Source organism: Astyanax mexicanus, chromosome 8, assembly GCF_023375975.1.
Source record: "Astyanax mexicanus isolate ESR-SI-001 chromosome 8, AstMex3_surface, whole genome shotgun sequence".
NCBI lineage: Eukaryota > Metazoa > Chordata > Actinopteri > Characiformes > Acestrorhamphidae > Astyanax > Astyanax mexicanus.
This window is the reverse complement of record NC_064415.1, coordinates 49,158,052-49,174,218: the sequence shown is the minus strand read 5'-3', so window position 1 is coordinate 49,174,218 and position 16,167 is coordinate 49,158,052. Positions and strand designations below refer to the sequence as shown.

General features: G+C 40.3%; 8 protein-coding genes across 23 annotated transcripts in view; 5 read left to right on the top strand and 3 right to left on the bottom strand.

Annotated features, from left to right (window-relative positions):
• The window catches only part of LOC111190415 (zinc finger protein OZF-like), a 589,012-nt gene extending 586,857 nt beyond the window's left edge, over nt 1-2,155 (top strand). For 10 of the 11 annotated variants that reach the window (XR_007440226.1, XR_007440223.1, XR_007440219.1 and 7 more), the window contains one exon: nt 1,464-2,155. The gene's annotated coding sequence lies outside the window, so the exon portion shown is untranslated. Of the gene's footprint in view, nt 1-195 lie in introns of all 11 variants that reach the window. The other variant, XR_007440218.1, reaches the window with a different exon arrangement.
• Nucleotides 1-2,155, top strand: part of LOC103025045 (zinc finger protein 501) — a 266,885-nt gene extending 264,730 nt beyond the window's left edge. Inside the window, exon 3 of the transcript XR_007440228.1 lies at nt 1,464-2,155. The gene's annotated coding sequence lies outside the window, so the exon portion shown is untranslated. The remainder of the gene's footprint in view (nt 1-1,463) is intronic.
• LOC111194226 (zinc finger protein 239-like) overlaps nt 1-16,167 on the top strand; it is a 457,259-nt gene that overhangs the window by 16,496 nt on the left and 424,596 nt on the right. The gene's annotated exons all lie outside the window — the stretch shown is intronic.
• LOC103021480 (zinc finger protein 585A) overlaps nt 1-16,167 on the top strand; it is a 258,231-nt gene that overhangs the window by 33,897 nt on the left and 208,167 nt on the right. The gene's annotated exons all lie outside the window — the stretch shown is intronic.
• Nucleotides 1-16,167, bottom strand: part of LOC103036135 (zinc finger protein 239) — a 245,471-nt gene that overhangs the window by 141,392 nt on the left and 87,912 nt on the right. The window lies entirely within an intron of this gene.
• The window catches only part of LOC107197278 (zinc finger protein 135), a 142,936-nt gene that overhangs the window by 67,227 nt on the left and 59,542 nt on the right, over nt 1-16,167 (bottom strand). The gene's annotated exons all lie outside the window — the stretch shown is intronic.
• The window catches only part of LOC111188212 (gastrula zinc finger protein XlCGF49.1), a 232,620-nt gene that overhangs the window by 175,795 nt on the left and 40,658 nt on the right, over nt 1-16,167 (bottom strand). The window lies entirely within an intron of this gene.
• The window catches only part of LOC103022228 (zinc finger protein 501-like), a 41,797-nt gene that overhangs the window by 16,288 nt on the left and 9,342 nt on the right, over nt 1-16,167 (top strand). The gene's annotated exons all lie outside the window — the stretch shown is intronic.

The window sequence follows — 16,167 nt, the reverse complement described above, 5'->3', positions numbered from 1 at the left end:
GTAATGCTAGTTTTTACCAGTAGCTGAATTTAGACAGTCTTAATTTGTTTGATGGACAAAGTTGTTGAAGAAATCTGTCATCCAGATGAGAACATAACCATTGTTATCAAACCTATTTGCATTTAGGTTTAATAGTCCAGCTGGTTTGTAAAATAGATATATAGTTAGAGAGCTCTGTAGCAAAGCATAGCAAAGGTATTGGGTTGGTTTATAAGATAAAGGGCATATTCAGATTAAAGTGGAAAAAAATAAGGTAAAAAATTTAAAAGACAAATATGGTATTTCATTGCTCAGTGTGAGCAGTTTTGAGTTTTGTGTAGTTTTTCACTTTTAGATGGTTAAATTAGACCAAATAACAAAGCTTCAGGAGGTATTTTTAAATAGAAATATTTAAAAATGTTTTTAACACACCTGCCCTTGTACTGTAATAGTTTGTGTCTCTGACTTGATTCGATGGGTGCTCAACACCTCTAAACCTATGGTCCTAGAAATCCTGCTTGTTAAAATTTATAAAAATGTTAGGAATCATTCCAAACCCACATTATTACTAAAGCCACAGGGGTAGATGCTCTGTAATGTCACTGGGTTTGATGAAGCTGCTCTTATCCCTTGGCCACTGACAGCTTTAGTTGATTTTACAACATTTATAGACCAACTAGGGGTGGGCGATATGACCCTAAAATAATATCACGATATTTCATGGTATTTTCACGATAACGATACTCTTGGCGATATGAAAAAACACTGAATTAAAAAAATATTTTAAGAAAACACTACTGCAACAAAATAAAAAAATAAAATTGTATTATTACATACGATATGATATTGCACACCCCTAAGTGAGATATTAAAAAATACAAGAATTTTATCAGATTGGTAACAGACGTCAATTATACAGAATGTCAGGATACTACTACTAATAATGCTCTCCAAATATCTCCATATATCCAGGATTAAAGTAAAATACATTATTCTAGACAGATATAATCTGTCTCTAGTAGATATATAATGGGAAATGGGGTGGGTGATATGGCACGATATTTTAGGGTATAATATCATTCACGATATTTAAAAATTTTGACGATATTATTGTGTACGATATGATATGGCACACCATATCACAGACCAACTAGGGAAAGTTAAAGTTGAATTTGTTAAAATATTTTAACAGCTTACAGTTTAGCTTCTATTTTGGGTAAATTTGTTTATAGAGGGTACATAAAGACTTTATGTAAATGTACTCCTGTTCTTGTGCTGTTGCTACAGCCAAATGAATTGTGTGTGGATATTTTAACCTAAACATCTGAAATAATATAAACAATATGATATTATAACGTTTTACTTATTTCTGTAAAAACTACACAACACAATACTGTACTTTTATTTTCAGCACGTTTCTGGATCTCTTATTCTTTATATATTTCAGATTGTGACTACATCTTCCTCTTGATTACATTCCAGAGGTTTCAATAGGGTTCAAAAGACCATAAGAATTGGACCAAAAAATGATTACTGGAGTAAGATCATTTTCTCTGATGAGTCCAATTTTGCAGCTTTGCTCAAAACCTGGCCATCAAATGTTAAGATGGAGACCTGCAGATGTGTACAAGCCTAAGTTTCTTGCACCCAATGTGAAATGTGGGTGAAGATCAGTGATGATCTAGAGATGCTTCAGTAGGGCTGGAATTGGGCAGTTTCATCTTTGGGAATGAATCAAGCCACATACAAGGTTATCCTGGAAAAAACTCTTGCTTCCTTCTAATCTGGCAATGTTCCCCAACTCTGAGTTTTTTCCAACAAGATAATGCTCAATTCCACACAGCTAGATCAATTAAGGTGTGGATAAATGATCAGATCAAGACCCTGCCTTGGCCAGCCCAATCACCAGACCTAAACACTATTGATAATCAATGGAATGTATTTAAGAGGAAGATAGATGGTCACAAGCCATTAGACAAAGCTGAACTGCTTGAATTTTTTTTGTGCCACCCAAAAGCAGTGTGAAAGACGGGTGGAAAGACATGTTAAGACGAATACAAACTGTGAATAAAAATCTGGGTTATATACCAATTATTAATTCTGAACTGTTCCTTAGATAAAACTTTATTATTGTTATTATTTCTTAATAAATATGAACTTGTTCTCTTTAGTTTGAGATTTGAAAGCACTGCACCTTTTTTTGTTAATATGACCATTTCTCATTTTCTGTAAATAGTTCATTATCCTGAAGTCTTTCTTCACACTCCAGCTCAGTTGGTGGCGGTAATGCATCATATACACAGACACCACATCGACTGACGCTGGCATGATAGCGTGGGGGTGCCATATTGGAGGAGGCAACCTTGCGCCCCCCAGTGCATTAATTTACACTGAGGAAGATGTTTAATACACCCAGGGCTGGACTGGGACAAAAAAACGGCCCCTTAAAATTAGCAGAGCACAACCGACTTGTAATTTAAATACAGAGAAGCATAAAGCACCATTAACATATATATGATATAACAGCTCAATTCTAATTTTTCAGGTTAAAGGTGCTTCCTCCTTTAAACAACTAAAAGATGCATTTGTATAAGGCTACAAAGGGGGCTGCTTTAAAAGCATTTGACACTGTTTTTCTCTTATTAATGTGGGTATACATTTTGCTAATATTACTTATATACACTGCTCAAAAAAATAAAGGGAACACTCAAATAACACATCCTAGATCTGAATGAATGAAATATTCTCATTGAATACTTTGTTCTGTACAAAGTTGAATGTGCTGACAACAAAATCACACAAAAATCATCAATGGAAATAAATTTTATTAACCAATGGAGGCCTGGATTTGGAGCCACACACAAAATTAAAGTGAAAAAACACACTACAGGCTGATCCAACTTTAATGTAATGTCCTTAAAACAAGTCAAAATGAGGATCAGTATTGTGTGTGGCCTCCACGTGCCTGTATGACCTCCCTACAACGCCTGGGCATGCTCCTGATGAGGTGGCGGATGGTCTCCTGAGGGATCTCCTCCCAGACCTGGACTAAAGCATCCGCCAACTCCTGGACAGTCTGTGGTGCAACGTGACGTTGGTGGATGGAGCGAGACATGATGTCCCAGATGTGCTCAATCGGATTCAGGTCTGGGGAACGGGCGGGCCAGTCCATAGCTTCAATGCCTTCATCTTGCAGGAACTGCTGACACACTCCAGCCACATGAGGTCTAGCATTGTCCTGCATTAGGAGGAACCCAGGGCCAACCGCACCAGCATATGGTCTCACAAGGGGTCTGAGGATCTCATCTCGGTACCTAATGGCAGTCAGGCTACCTCTGGTGAGCACATGGAGGGCTGTGCGGCCCTCCAAAGAAATGCCACCCCACACCATTACTGACCCACTGCCAAACCGGTCATGCTGAAGGATGTTGCAGGCAGCAGACCGCTCTCCACGGCGTCTCCAGACTCTGTCACGTCTGTCATGTGCTCAGTGTGAACCTGCTTTCATCTGTGAAGAGCACAAGGCGCCAGTGGCGAATTTGCCAATCCTGGTGTTCTCTGGCAAATGCCAAGCGTCCTGCATGGTGTTGGGCTGTGAGCACAACCCCCATCTGTGGACGTCGGGCCCTCATACCATCCTCATGGAGTCGGTTTCTAACCGTTTGTGCAGACACATGCACATTTGTGGCCTGCTGGAGGTCATTTTGCAGGGCTCTGGCAGTGCTCCTCCTGTTCCTTCTTGCACAAAGGCGGAGGTAGCGGTCCTGCTGCTGGGTTGTTGCCCTCCTACTGCCTCCTCCACGTCTCCTGGTGTACTGGCCTGTCTCCTGGTAGCGCCTCCAGCCTCTAGACACTACGCTGACAGACACAGCAAACCTTCTTGCCACAGCTCGCATTGATGTGCCATCCTGGATGAGCTGCACTACCTGAGCCACTTGTGTGGGTTGTAGAGTCCGTCTCATGCTACCACGAGTGTGAAAGAACCACCAACATTCAAAACTGACCAAAACATCAGCCAGACAGCATAGGTTCTGAGAAGTGGTCTGTGGTCCCCACCTGCAGAACCACTCCTTTATTGAGTGTGTCTTGCTAATTGCCAATAATTTCCACCTGTTGTCTATTCCATTTGCACAACAGCAGGTGAAATTGATTGTCAATCAGTGTTGCTTCCTAAGTGGACAGTTTAATTTCACAGAAGTTTGATTTACTTGGAGTTATATTGTGTTATTTGAGTGTTCCCTTTATTTTTTTGAGCAGTGTATATACACCATAGACTGTGTATAGCTGGACAGAGCATCGTCTCTCAAAAGTGAAGCCACCACAGGTCGGGCGCCCCCTGCTGTTCGGTTGCAGAAAGCTGTGTAACCCCACCCATCCCCATAGGTTTTAATGGCAAAACAGACAACTTTCAATCACATTTTTTTTCTAATATACTGTAATTCTATCTCCATTATTTAAATGTAACAGCTAGTGTAACCTCTGCTTATATTCATTTCCCCACAGAATTAGTTTTTTAAAACGTTATGCAGCTCTATTCAAAAAAGGTGTGGTTATTGTAAAAGGGCTGGTTATGGGCGGGACCAATAACTGACCGTCAGCTCTGCAGCCTGTGACCGCAAGGCACCCCCTTAGGGGCGGGGTTATTTTAATGAGTAGGCTGTCTCTCCACAGTCTTTCTCCCTCCTCTGGTCATTACTGCGCAGACTCGGGTATCAGGATCGTCAACATGGTGGAAGATTTTGGCTTCATTTTCATTGAATGAATGAGAACGGCGACACGTTGTCCATCTTTTTTTACAGTCTCTGATATATACAGTCTCTGTGTATCACTACCTTGTTGAAACAGAGTGTGTTTACACCAGAGAGGCAGTGAAAGCGTACCGCAGTTTGGACACATATAATTACTTTCTCAGTGGAAAAGTTGGAAATACTTGTTCCTATAATAGAGAAGGCATCACTATAGTGTTTTTTGAGGTTGGAGCAAGTCAAACGCTATCCAACACGTTCTCTACATGGTTTGTAGCTAAGAAGGAGGGAGAAGTTGTGAGTGGACACTGTAACTGCAGGCAGGTTAGCAGTGTGAAAAAAGAAAGCATGCGTGTTTACTATGGAGGACCAAAAATGACATAAGTATAAATATATAAATGCACATATAAATGTTGAAACAAATAAATGCACATATATAAGAATATATATATATATATATATATATATATATATATATATATATATATATATATATATATATATATATAAGTAAATTTAATTATTAATTAATTTATTTACCTTTATTTACAATTATTTATGCATGTATTTATTTACATATTTATTTATTCATTTATATGTGCATTTATCAATATTTTTATTTCAACATTTATTTACACTTATGTCATTTTTGGTCCTCCATAGTTTACATGTTTAAAGAACAATTTTTAAATCAGCTCGTAATGATCTGATTTTCAATGTTTGTGACTCTCAGATTAGGTATAGTTTGCAGTCATGTTGCAGCAGTTCGTGTGGCTGTGGAACAGTGTGTAAGGAAAGGTTTAAATTAAATTACATCCACTGTTTTGAACGCTGTTTACCGCAAAACGGAAGTGTCCCGTGTTCCTACGTTCATGAGTATTCATCTGAAATGGTCTATATCCTGATTGGCCGCCCCCTCTATATTATGGGCCGGTCTCTTAGAAAACAAACAGCAGAGATGTAGTAATGATTCAGGACTCATTACAAATATGTGCTTTCATGCTGAAATACTTCCTATTATGCTCTTTAACAAAGACAGACATGTGGTATGACATAAATAATGTACATTTAAGGCAGAGAAATTGATTCAGAAACTGTATATATATATATACATATGTATATGTATATATATATATATATATATATATATATATATATATACATATACATATGTATATACAATGTGTGTATTTTATGTGTATGTATGTACATATTAATGTAAAATTAATTAATTTATAGACCGTTTTACATTAATATTCATGAGCGAAGGAAGTGACGTAGCTGTTCCTAGGACACTTCCGTTTTGCGGTAAACAGCGTTCAAAACAGTGGATGTAATTTATTTAAACCTTCCCTTACACACTGTTCCACAGCCACAAGAACTGCTGCAACATGACTGCAAACATCCCCTAATCTGAGAATCACAAACACTGAAAATCAGGTCATTACCAGCAGATTTTCAAATTGTTCTTTAAACAAGCAAACTATGGAGGACCAAGTATAAGTATAAGTACAAGTATAAATAAATAAATGCACATATAAATGTATAAATATATAAATAAATAAATCTTGAAATAAATATATTAATAAATGCACATATAAATGAATAAATAAACATGTATATAAATAAATACATGCATAAATAATTGTATAGGTAAATAATTAATATTTACATTTCTTATTTATAAATTTATTTATTTATTCCTTTGTATGTGCATTTATTTATTATGTATATTTATTTCAATAATTATGTATTTATTTATGTATTTATGTATTTATTCGTTTATTTTTTCATTATTTTTTTTTTTAACATTTCTACATGTATTTATTGATTTATTTTCACATTTCCACATATCTATTTATTTATTTATTTATTTATTTATTTACCTATACGATTATTTAAGTAATATAATACAGGAAATTGACAAATCCTGCACCTAACAGCTGGGGTTATGCATAGGGCTCAGCCAGGATCTACTACTCACTCAACTAACAACAATAGCAAAACCACCACAATCTGATACTGGCTCGACAAGAATCCAGAAGCACAGCCTAACACTATGTTCATGGTCCATTGCCTCAACTGCCAAGTAACAGACCTACCAAAAAATAACCTATGAACACATAGAATCCCTCCTTAATCTAAGCTCACTTCCTTTAACTATGGCAACAACACACTTACCTAAGCACAATCACACACAATAAATCACATTATAAGTTGCGTGAGCAGAACACAGCAACCACTACCATCTGATACTGGCTCGACAAGAATCCAGAAGCATAGCGAACTATGTTCATGGTCCGTGCCTCAACTGCCAAGTACTCAGACGTCTACAAAAACTCATGAGACAAATTATTACAAGAGCAGGACCACACCAATCCCCTTCATCCAAACTTTAACACAAACTTCAGTGCAAGCTCTTCTCAGGGGTCATCAGGCAGGCACCTTCCTTCGTCAGTGTTTCGCTGAATTAGGCCCACGACACCTCCAGAAGGCTCAACAGTGAAGTCTGGCGTCCCAGACCCACCCCCCTCCAAGCTTGCTGTAGAAGCACAAACTCACTCCCTTCCCCACACAGCCTCAGCCCTTCTGAACCACAACCACTGACTAGATCTTTCAGCTACATCTGACAACTCCTTCACTACAGTCCTTAGCACACGACCTCTAATTCCGAATTCAGACAGCAGTCTTGTGGCAGACTTCGCAACAAAGCCTCTAGTACCTACCTCTACCGGTCTAATATACGCTTGCCACCCACGCTCTCTCACCTCAGCCACCAAGTCTGTATACTTCAGCCTTTTCCTTTCATAAGCTCCATCTACCTCGTCTTCAAACGGAACAGTCAGCTCTATAAAATACACTATCCGCTTACTTTCAGAGTACAACACTACATCCGGCCTCAAGGTTGTAACCAGAATGCACTCTGGGATCTGCAGTTTACTACCTACATCCACTAATAACTTCCAATCTCGTGCATTGGCCCACTTACCAGCAGTTTTCAAGCACTGTGCTGTTTCTCCACTATGCTGCCCCTCACGCACAAACGTTATTACCCTACTGCAACCTACCACGGGCATGTTATTAACTTCTAACCGTTTCTTATCAAGTGCACCTGCAAGAGATCTAAGTACCTGATTATGCCTCCATGTGTAGCGCCCCTGGGATAGACTCACCTTACATGCCGACAAAATGTGCTTCAGCGTGCCACTTCCTGCACATAGCTTACAACTTGGATCCTCACCCACCCACTGAGCAAGGTTTTGTGGCGTTGGCAGAACATCATATGTAGCTCCCAAAAGAAACTTTATACGGCCTGTGGAAAACTCCCTGCTGGAGGAAGCGCGGTGACGTCAGCGACGTACCACACACTTGCGTGCATGCATGACTTTAAGTTTCAGTGTGCTTGGCTGGCAGACACTTGCCGTTTGCTCCAGCCTCTTGTAGAAATAATACCCCTTTTTGTGTGTATGTGTGCGTTGATGACAATGTAAGTACTTTGTTTTGACCCGTATTTATGTTGTGTCATCTGATTGTGTTATTTACATGCTGTTTAGTCCAGTAACCAGAGTTTACCGCGAGCTCCCATTCATTTCAATGGGAAAATTATCTATTCCTTAAATGCATTGGTAAATGCTTACTTTGGTGTTAAAGTTACATGAATAGTTGGGTTTGAGAGTGCTTTAGCGGTATTTTCTACCTGTGGTGTTATTTCCACTGTTCTGTGGCTGTTTGAGGCATTATTTAACTTCTAAATATTGTATTTGCTGTACCTATGGCGCCATGTGTTGTTCACGTGAACAGTCTAGACTCTATGGTGGCAATACCGCTTGACATTTGTATCTTTGAAGCGCCACCCGTTGGCTACTATAGGTACTGCACTTGAATTTTCTCTTATTTAACCCTATGAGTGCCTAGATTTCACTTATATTATTTGATATTACTAGCCACTTGCAGTAATTTGGTTTTCTTGTCACATTACTGTTACTTTGGTGCAATTATGTTATTATATATATATTGTTTATGTAACTTGATGTGTGTTTTGATATTATTACTGCATGTTTGCATCATTTGATATAATGTTGAATTGGGTTTATACAATTTCTAATTATCTCTCTGTATATGTTTATATTACAGAGAACACACACACACACACACACACCCAAACATACTCACTCTGCAATGCACACAAATCCTGTATCATTGAATATGTATGCAACAGTTCATTGAAGAAGCCACTTTAATACCTGGAAATCAATAAAGCTCTTAATATCACCTGAAGTCGCAGCTGTTCTCTGATCGGAGCACATAGTCAGTGAGGGGCAACTAGCTATCAACGTACACATCCGTCACACGGCCTGTATCCAATCCCCATAACTCTCGCCAGGTGATTCTCCGCTTCTCTACACTTTCCCATCTCATCCACTGCCCCTGTTTACTCTGCCCTGCTGCTTTTGCCCTCCTTGCTTCCTCCTCCTGCTCACGAATAAACCCTGTAACCATACGCCTTTTCTCAGGTGATGTGGCCTTGCCGAATGCTTTCCAAGAATCACCTAAACCTAATCCTGCCCTCCCATTTTGCACCTGCCCCACAACATCCCTGTGCTCCAGTGCCCTCCTTGCGGCTTGAGTAGCTTCTCGAGCATTCCACTTTCTCCCAGACCTAGTCACTGGTGCTGTTGCTTTAACCAGCCCGTCTTTTGACCCTAACAACTGCATTTCACGTCCTACCTTAGCACATTTGAACTCCTCAACCAAGCTTGTCAACGGCAGTTCCAGCATCCCTCTCCCACACCACGCCACACTACTAAGGCAACGCGGCACCCCCAACCATGTCCTTATAGCCTTGCTCATAACCCTTTCTAACCTCTCAACCTCAGAAATCGGAATATCATAAACTGTAAGTGGCCACCTTAGACGAGGCAACAAACCAAACTGCAGACACCACAATTTTAATTTACCTGGCAGAAAAGACTTATCAATTCTATTAATGGCCTCCACCATTTCTGTCCACAACCCTTCCACCTGCTCTTTATCATTCAGTGCTGCAGTATACCACCTACCTAAACTCTTAACTGGCTTTTCCAATATAGATGGTATGACTTCTCCCTCCATCATAAACCTTTCTTGTATCAATTTCCCTTTAACGATTGATACACTCCTAGACTTGCTCGGTTTAACTTTCATCCTAGCCAGCCTAAGATTATCATTTAACTTCCCTAGCAGTCGCCGGGTACATGGCACCGTGGTCGTTAATGTTGTCATATCGTCCATAAACGCCCTAACTGGTGGGAGCCGGGTGCCATCATGCAGCCTCTCCCCGCCTACGACCCACTTAGAAGCCCTAATAATCACCTCCATTGCCATCGTAAACGCTAGCGGTGAAATTGTACAACCTGCCATTATACCTATTTCCAGTCGTTGCCAAGATGTGACACACTCCCCTACACTAAAGCAAAACTGTATGTCTTCAAAATAGGCTTTAACTAACCTTGAAATCTCTTCTGGAACCCTAAAAAAATTGAATGCCTTCCACAACAATGCATGCGGTACCGAACCAAAAGCATTAGCCAGATCTAAAAACACCACATGTAGATCCTTTTTCTCGGCTCTTGCTGTTTGAATCTGATGCCAAATCATACTATTATGCTCTATGCAACCAGAAAAACCTGCAATTCCTGCCTTTTGTACAGACGTATCAATTAAATTATTTCTTTTCAGGTACGTTGCTAGTCTACGTGCAACCACACTAAAGAAGATCTTACCCTCCACATTCAACAAGCTTATGGGACGGAACTGATCAATAGCCACAGAATCCTTTTCTTTTGGGATAAGAACACCACCTGCTCTGCGCCACTCCTTTGGAATAATCCCCTTCTTCCACACTATAGCCATTAGTTTCCATAGAAACTTCAAAACATCTGGTGCACTTTTATATAATCTATATGGAACCCCATTTGGCCCTGGGGCAGAACCTGCCTTTGCAGCCTTCACCACCTCCTGAACCTCACTCCACCTAGGGGGGTTAACATCCATTTTCCACTCTATATCACCTAACGGCGGCATGTCTGCTGGTAGGTCCAGGTCGCTAGACCTTTCCTTCTCTGTGTAAACACTCTTAAAGTGCTCCTCCAACTCCCTCTTTCCGACCTTTAGATTTCCTGATTTCTCCTTACTAAACAGACTCTTAACAAACCTAAATGGATCTCTAAAGAACTCTATCCTAGCACGCTCCTTCTTCTTCCTCCTTTTCCTCATAGCCTCTGCTCTCCGCAATTTTACCAACTTACTTCTCAACTCCTCCTGCAATAACTCAATGCCCTCTCTTTCTGCCTCATTCCCCTTCTTCCACTTCTTTCTGAGTAACCTTGATTCCTTAACCAGTTTTTCTATTTCTACCTGCCGCCTTGATTTAACTACATCTTGACACTTTACGTTCCTCTGCACAACACCAAATCTTGCCATTCCATAATCATAAATGACTTTACCTAGCCTGTTCAATTTACTCTCTGCTGTTCCCTTCAAACCCTCAAGCATACCTTTCAAATCATCATTAATACTCCTCCATGCCATCTTGTCTCCTGTGCCTGGCCATTTAACTTTGGATCTTTGACCGATTCCTTTCTCCCTACCCATCTGCTTTCCCTTAGCCTTTGACCTATCAACACCTCCTTCATCCTCCACTCCTTCTGTGCTTAAGTTAGCCTCCCTAGTATCAAAGGTATTGATATCCTGCGGACTGTGGCACGTAACCTGCCGCTGGACTTCAGCCGACTGACTCAAACAATTCTGTTCAAAGTATTGTTCAATGCGGGGCCCCTGCACTCCTTCACTCAAGCACCTCATCTTTCCTTGGTGTATCCTCAGCCCTCTCACTGATGTGACCTTGCTCCACCCACACACACAGGTCAGCAACTCCTTTCCACTTACCATCCCACCTGCCTCTATGCTTAACCCACTTCTCGTAGTCATGTCCGTTCCAGAGTCCGTAACCATGTTATCCGCCTGTGAGTCATCTTCCACCCCTGCTCTCGCTGACTCCTGGGGTATTGCTTTTTTCTTTTTCAATGTAGCTTGCTTGGTTGCACACACATGGTTAACCATGGTGGCTGCTATCATGGATTGCCAGCCCATGGCAGCACCGTTAGGGTCTATTCCCTCTTGTCAGCTGTCTTTCCATGCTGTCACAGGGTCTTTCCTCTGTTGTCAACTGTTCTCTTCACAGCAGTCACTAGCTTAACTAGATATCAAGTAATATAATACAGGAAATTGACAAATCCTGCACCTAACAGCTGGGGTTATGCATAGGGCTCAGCCAGGATCTACTACTCACTCAACTAACAACAATAGCAAAACCACCACAATCTGATACTGGCTCGACAAGAATCCAGAAGCACAGCCTAACACTATGTTCATGGTCCATTGCCTCAACTGCCAAGTAACAGACCTACCAAAAAATAACCTATGAACACATAGAATCCCTCCTTAATCTAAGCTCACTTCCTTTAACTATGGCAACAACACACTTACCTAAGCACAATCACACACAATAAATCACATTATAAGTTGCGTGAGCAGAACACAGCAACCACTACCATCTGATACTGGCTCGACAAGAATCCAGAAGCATAGCGAACTATGTTCATGGTCCGTGCCTCAACTGCCAAGTACTCAGACGTCTACAAAAACTCATGAGACAAATTATTACAAGAGCAGGACCACACCAATCCCCTTCATCCAAACTTTAACACAAACTTCAGTGCAAGCTCTTCTCAGGGGTCATCAGGCAGGCACCTTCCTTCGTCAGTGTTTCGCTGAATTAGGCCCACGACACCTCCAGAAGGCTCAACAGTGAAGTCTGGCGTCCCAGACCCACCCCCCTCCAAGCTTGCTGTAGAAGCACAAACTCACTCCCTTCCCCACACAGCCTCAGCCCTTCTGAACCACAACCACTGACTAGATCTTTCAGCTACATCTGACAACTCCTTCACTACAGTCCTTAGCACACGACCTCTAATTCCGAATTCAGACAGCAGTCTTGTGGCAGACTTCGCAACAAAGCCTCTAGTACCTACCTCTACCGGTCTAATATACGCTTGCCACCCACGCTCTCTCACCTCAGCCACCAAGTCTGTATACTTCAGCCTTTTCCTTTCATAAGCTCCATCTACCTCGTCTTCAAACGGAACAGTCAGCTCTATAAAATACACTATCCGCTTACTTTCAGAGTACAACACTACATCCGGCCTCAAGGTTGTAACCAGAATGCACTCTGGGATCTGCAGTTTACTACCTACATCCACTAATAACTTCCAATCTCGTGCATTGGCCCACTTACCAGCAGTTTTCAAGCACTGTGCTGTTTCTCCACTATGCTGCCCCTCACGCACAAACGTTATTATATGTGTATTTATTTATTTATTTATTTATTCATTCATTTATTTATATATTTCAACATTTATTTATTTATACTTATGTCATTTTTGGTCCTCCATAGTAAACACGCCTGCTTTCGTTTTTCACACTGCTAACCTGCCATGCAGTTACAGTGTCAGCTCACAACTTCTCCCTCCTTCTTATCTGTAAATCATGCAGAGTACGTGTTGGATAGCGTTTGACTTGCTACAACCTCACCACACACTATAGTGATGCCTTCTCTACTATTGGAACAAATGTTCCCAACTTTTCCACTGAGAAAGTAATTATATGCGCCCAAACTGCGGTGCGCTTTTACTGCCTCTCTGGTGTAAACACACTCCGTTTCAACAAGGTAGTAATACACATCTGGGTAGGTTACCTCTGGCAAGCGTTTTAAATCAGAGGAAAAAATGTCCCCCTTTCTTCCTTATCAAAAGGATCAAGAGAAGCGGTTTGATCACATATTACTAATTTGACTATAGCATGTTTGCTCTGCGTTCAATATACGCTCTCATTTTGACAGCTGTATACTTGAAAATAGCGCCACCGGAAGAGTCAAAGGAACAGACATGCGCAGTAGCTTTGTTATTGTTTTCCCTCATAGAAACGGTCTATACCCTTAAAGAGCATTATAAAAAAATATTTTAGCATGAAAGCAGGTATATGTAATGTGTGACAGCGTCCTGTATCATAACTACATTTCTACCGTTTGTAAGAAGCCAAACCGTTTACTGATTATTATAGGTGTAGTAAACGCTTTCCTCAGTGTAAATAAATGCACTGGGGGCGCATGGCGACTACGCTGACATGCCAGGAGGTGTCTGTATATAATGGCTGTATTCGGAATGGCATACTACATACTACTCGCGTACTAAATCTGCCTAAAGCCAGTATGCAGTACGCAGTGTGTGACCAAACTGAGGAGCTGTAGTGCACTACAGGTACCCGGATGGTGTACTACTCCGCTCCGATTTCGCAGTGTGCATGGAGAGCTATCTTCGTGGTGTACTGCATCCCAACATGCATTGCGGCTGGCTTCTCCAGCTCGCTTCAGAAAAAAACAAGATGGAGGCGAGTGCGAGAGATTTTTTTTTTTTTTTTTTAATTTTATTTTTTATTGTGGAAATGTATAGCAACACAAAGTCACAAAGCAATCACAACTAGATATTTCCATTTATCTTTTTTTTTTTTTTTTTTTTCCCCCTCCCTTTTTCAACTTCTATGAACGAATCCCCATTATTACACTCCACCCATCCCACCATCTCCCCCAATCCCACACAGCATCCCTCAACCCCCCATCCCCCCACAAAAAAAAAAAAAAAAAAAAAAGACAAATAATAATAATAAACAAACAAAACTATTAAGCAACAACAATGGAACAAAACAAATAGACAAAACAAAGTCAAATGAGATCAGCAAGTAAATAATAAACAAATATATAACTAAGAGGGAAGGAAGTGATTTACTGAAGAAGGATTAATCAATGTCTGTTATAGATTTAATGTTGCTTATATTGCTTAGAATTGGTGCCCAAATATTTAGAAATTTTTTCCTAGAGCCCCTAAGGGAATATTTAATTTTTTCCAGCTGAATAAACTGCATCAAGTCTCTAAGCCACACAGAAGCTTTTGGTGGGTATTTTGATTTCCAGTGTAATAGAATTCTCCTGCGAGCAAGAAGGGTTGTAAAGGCTATGATTGTTCTGTGACTTTTATCAGATATACCAAATATGGCAGTAAGTGGATTAGGTTGAAGATCTATATTAAGAGATTCTGATAAAAATGTAAAAATTGAAAGCCAATAGGCGGTTAAAGCGGGGCAAGACCAGAACATATGGGTTAGATTGGCCGGGGTGTTGTGACACTTATCGCAATAGATATCACTATTGGAGTACATTTTGGCCAGTCTTGCTTTAGAGAAGTGAAGACGATGTAATACTTTAAACTGTATCAGGCCTAACCTTGCACAAGAGATGCTGTTATTAACCCTTTGCAGAGCACAGTTCCATGGTCCTTCTTCAATTACTATACCCAATTCCTTCTCCCAATCAGCCTTAATTTTAGTCAGAGTCAGATTTTTAAGGGAAGATATAACGTCTGTTAGTTTTGAAATCAACCCTTTTATGTTGGGGAGGGTTTCTAATATGTCATCCAAGACTGAAGTTTGAGGCAAGTTAGGAAAGTTTGGGTCCAAATTTCTCAAAAAGTGCCGGATCTGAAAGTAACGGAACATGTCAGATCGGCGAAGGTTAAATTTTGCTGATAGCTCATCAAAGCTTGGAAATGTGGAGTCTATATATGCGTCCTTAAAGCTAGAGATACCTTTTCTACACCAAGTAGAAAATGCAGAATCCAGTTTTGCAGGTAGAAATAAGTGATTATTGCATATAGGGCTCATATGAAGGAAGTGTTTAAATCCAAAGTGCTCTCTAAATTGATTCCATATTTTAAGTGTATTGATAACAATTAGGTTATTAGTAAAGGTTGAGGCAGACAGGGGGAGATTGGAGGTGACCAACGCCTTAAAAGAGGTCGAGATACAAGAGAAGGCCTCAAGTTGACACCACCCAGAATCTGGGGCATGAAGCCAGTGGATTATTTTTTGAATATTTGCAGCCCAGTAATAGTAACAAAGGTTTGGAAGGGCTAACCCACCCTGTTGCTTGGGTTTCTGCAGTAGCTCTATACGTATTCTGGGATTTTTGCCATTCCAAATAAACTCAGTAAAAGATTTTTCAACAGATTTAAAGAAAGATTTACTAAGATACAGTGGTATACTTTGAAATAAGTACAGGAATTTGGGAAGGACGTTCATTTTTATGCAGTTTACTCTCCCTGTCAGAGATAGATTAAGTGACCTCCATTTTTTCAAGTCCAGTTTTACTTTTTCCAAGACAGGAGAAAAATTTTCTTGAAAGAGGTTTTGCATGTCTCTTGTAATGTTTATACCAAGGTATTTGAAGCCTTTTTTCGACATATGAAAGGGTAGTATATTTTCTGGAATTTTAAGTGCCAAATCATTAATGGGG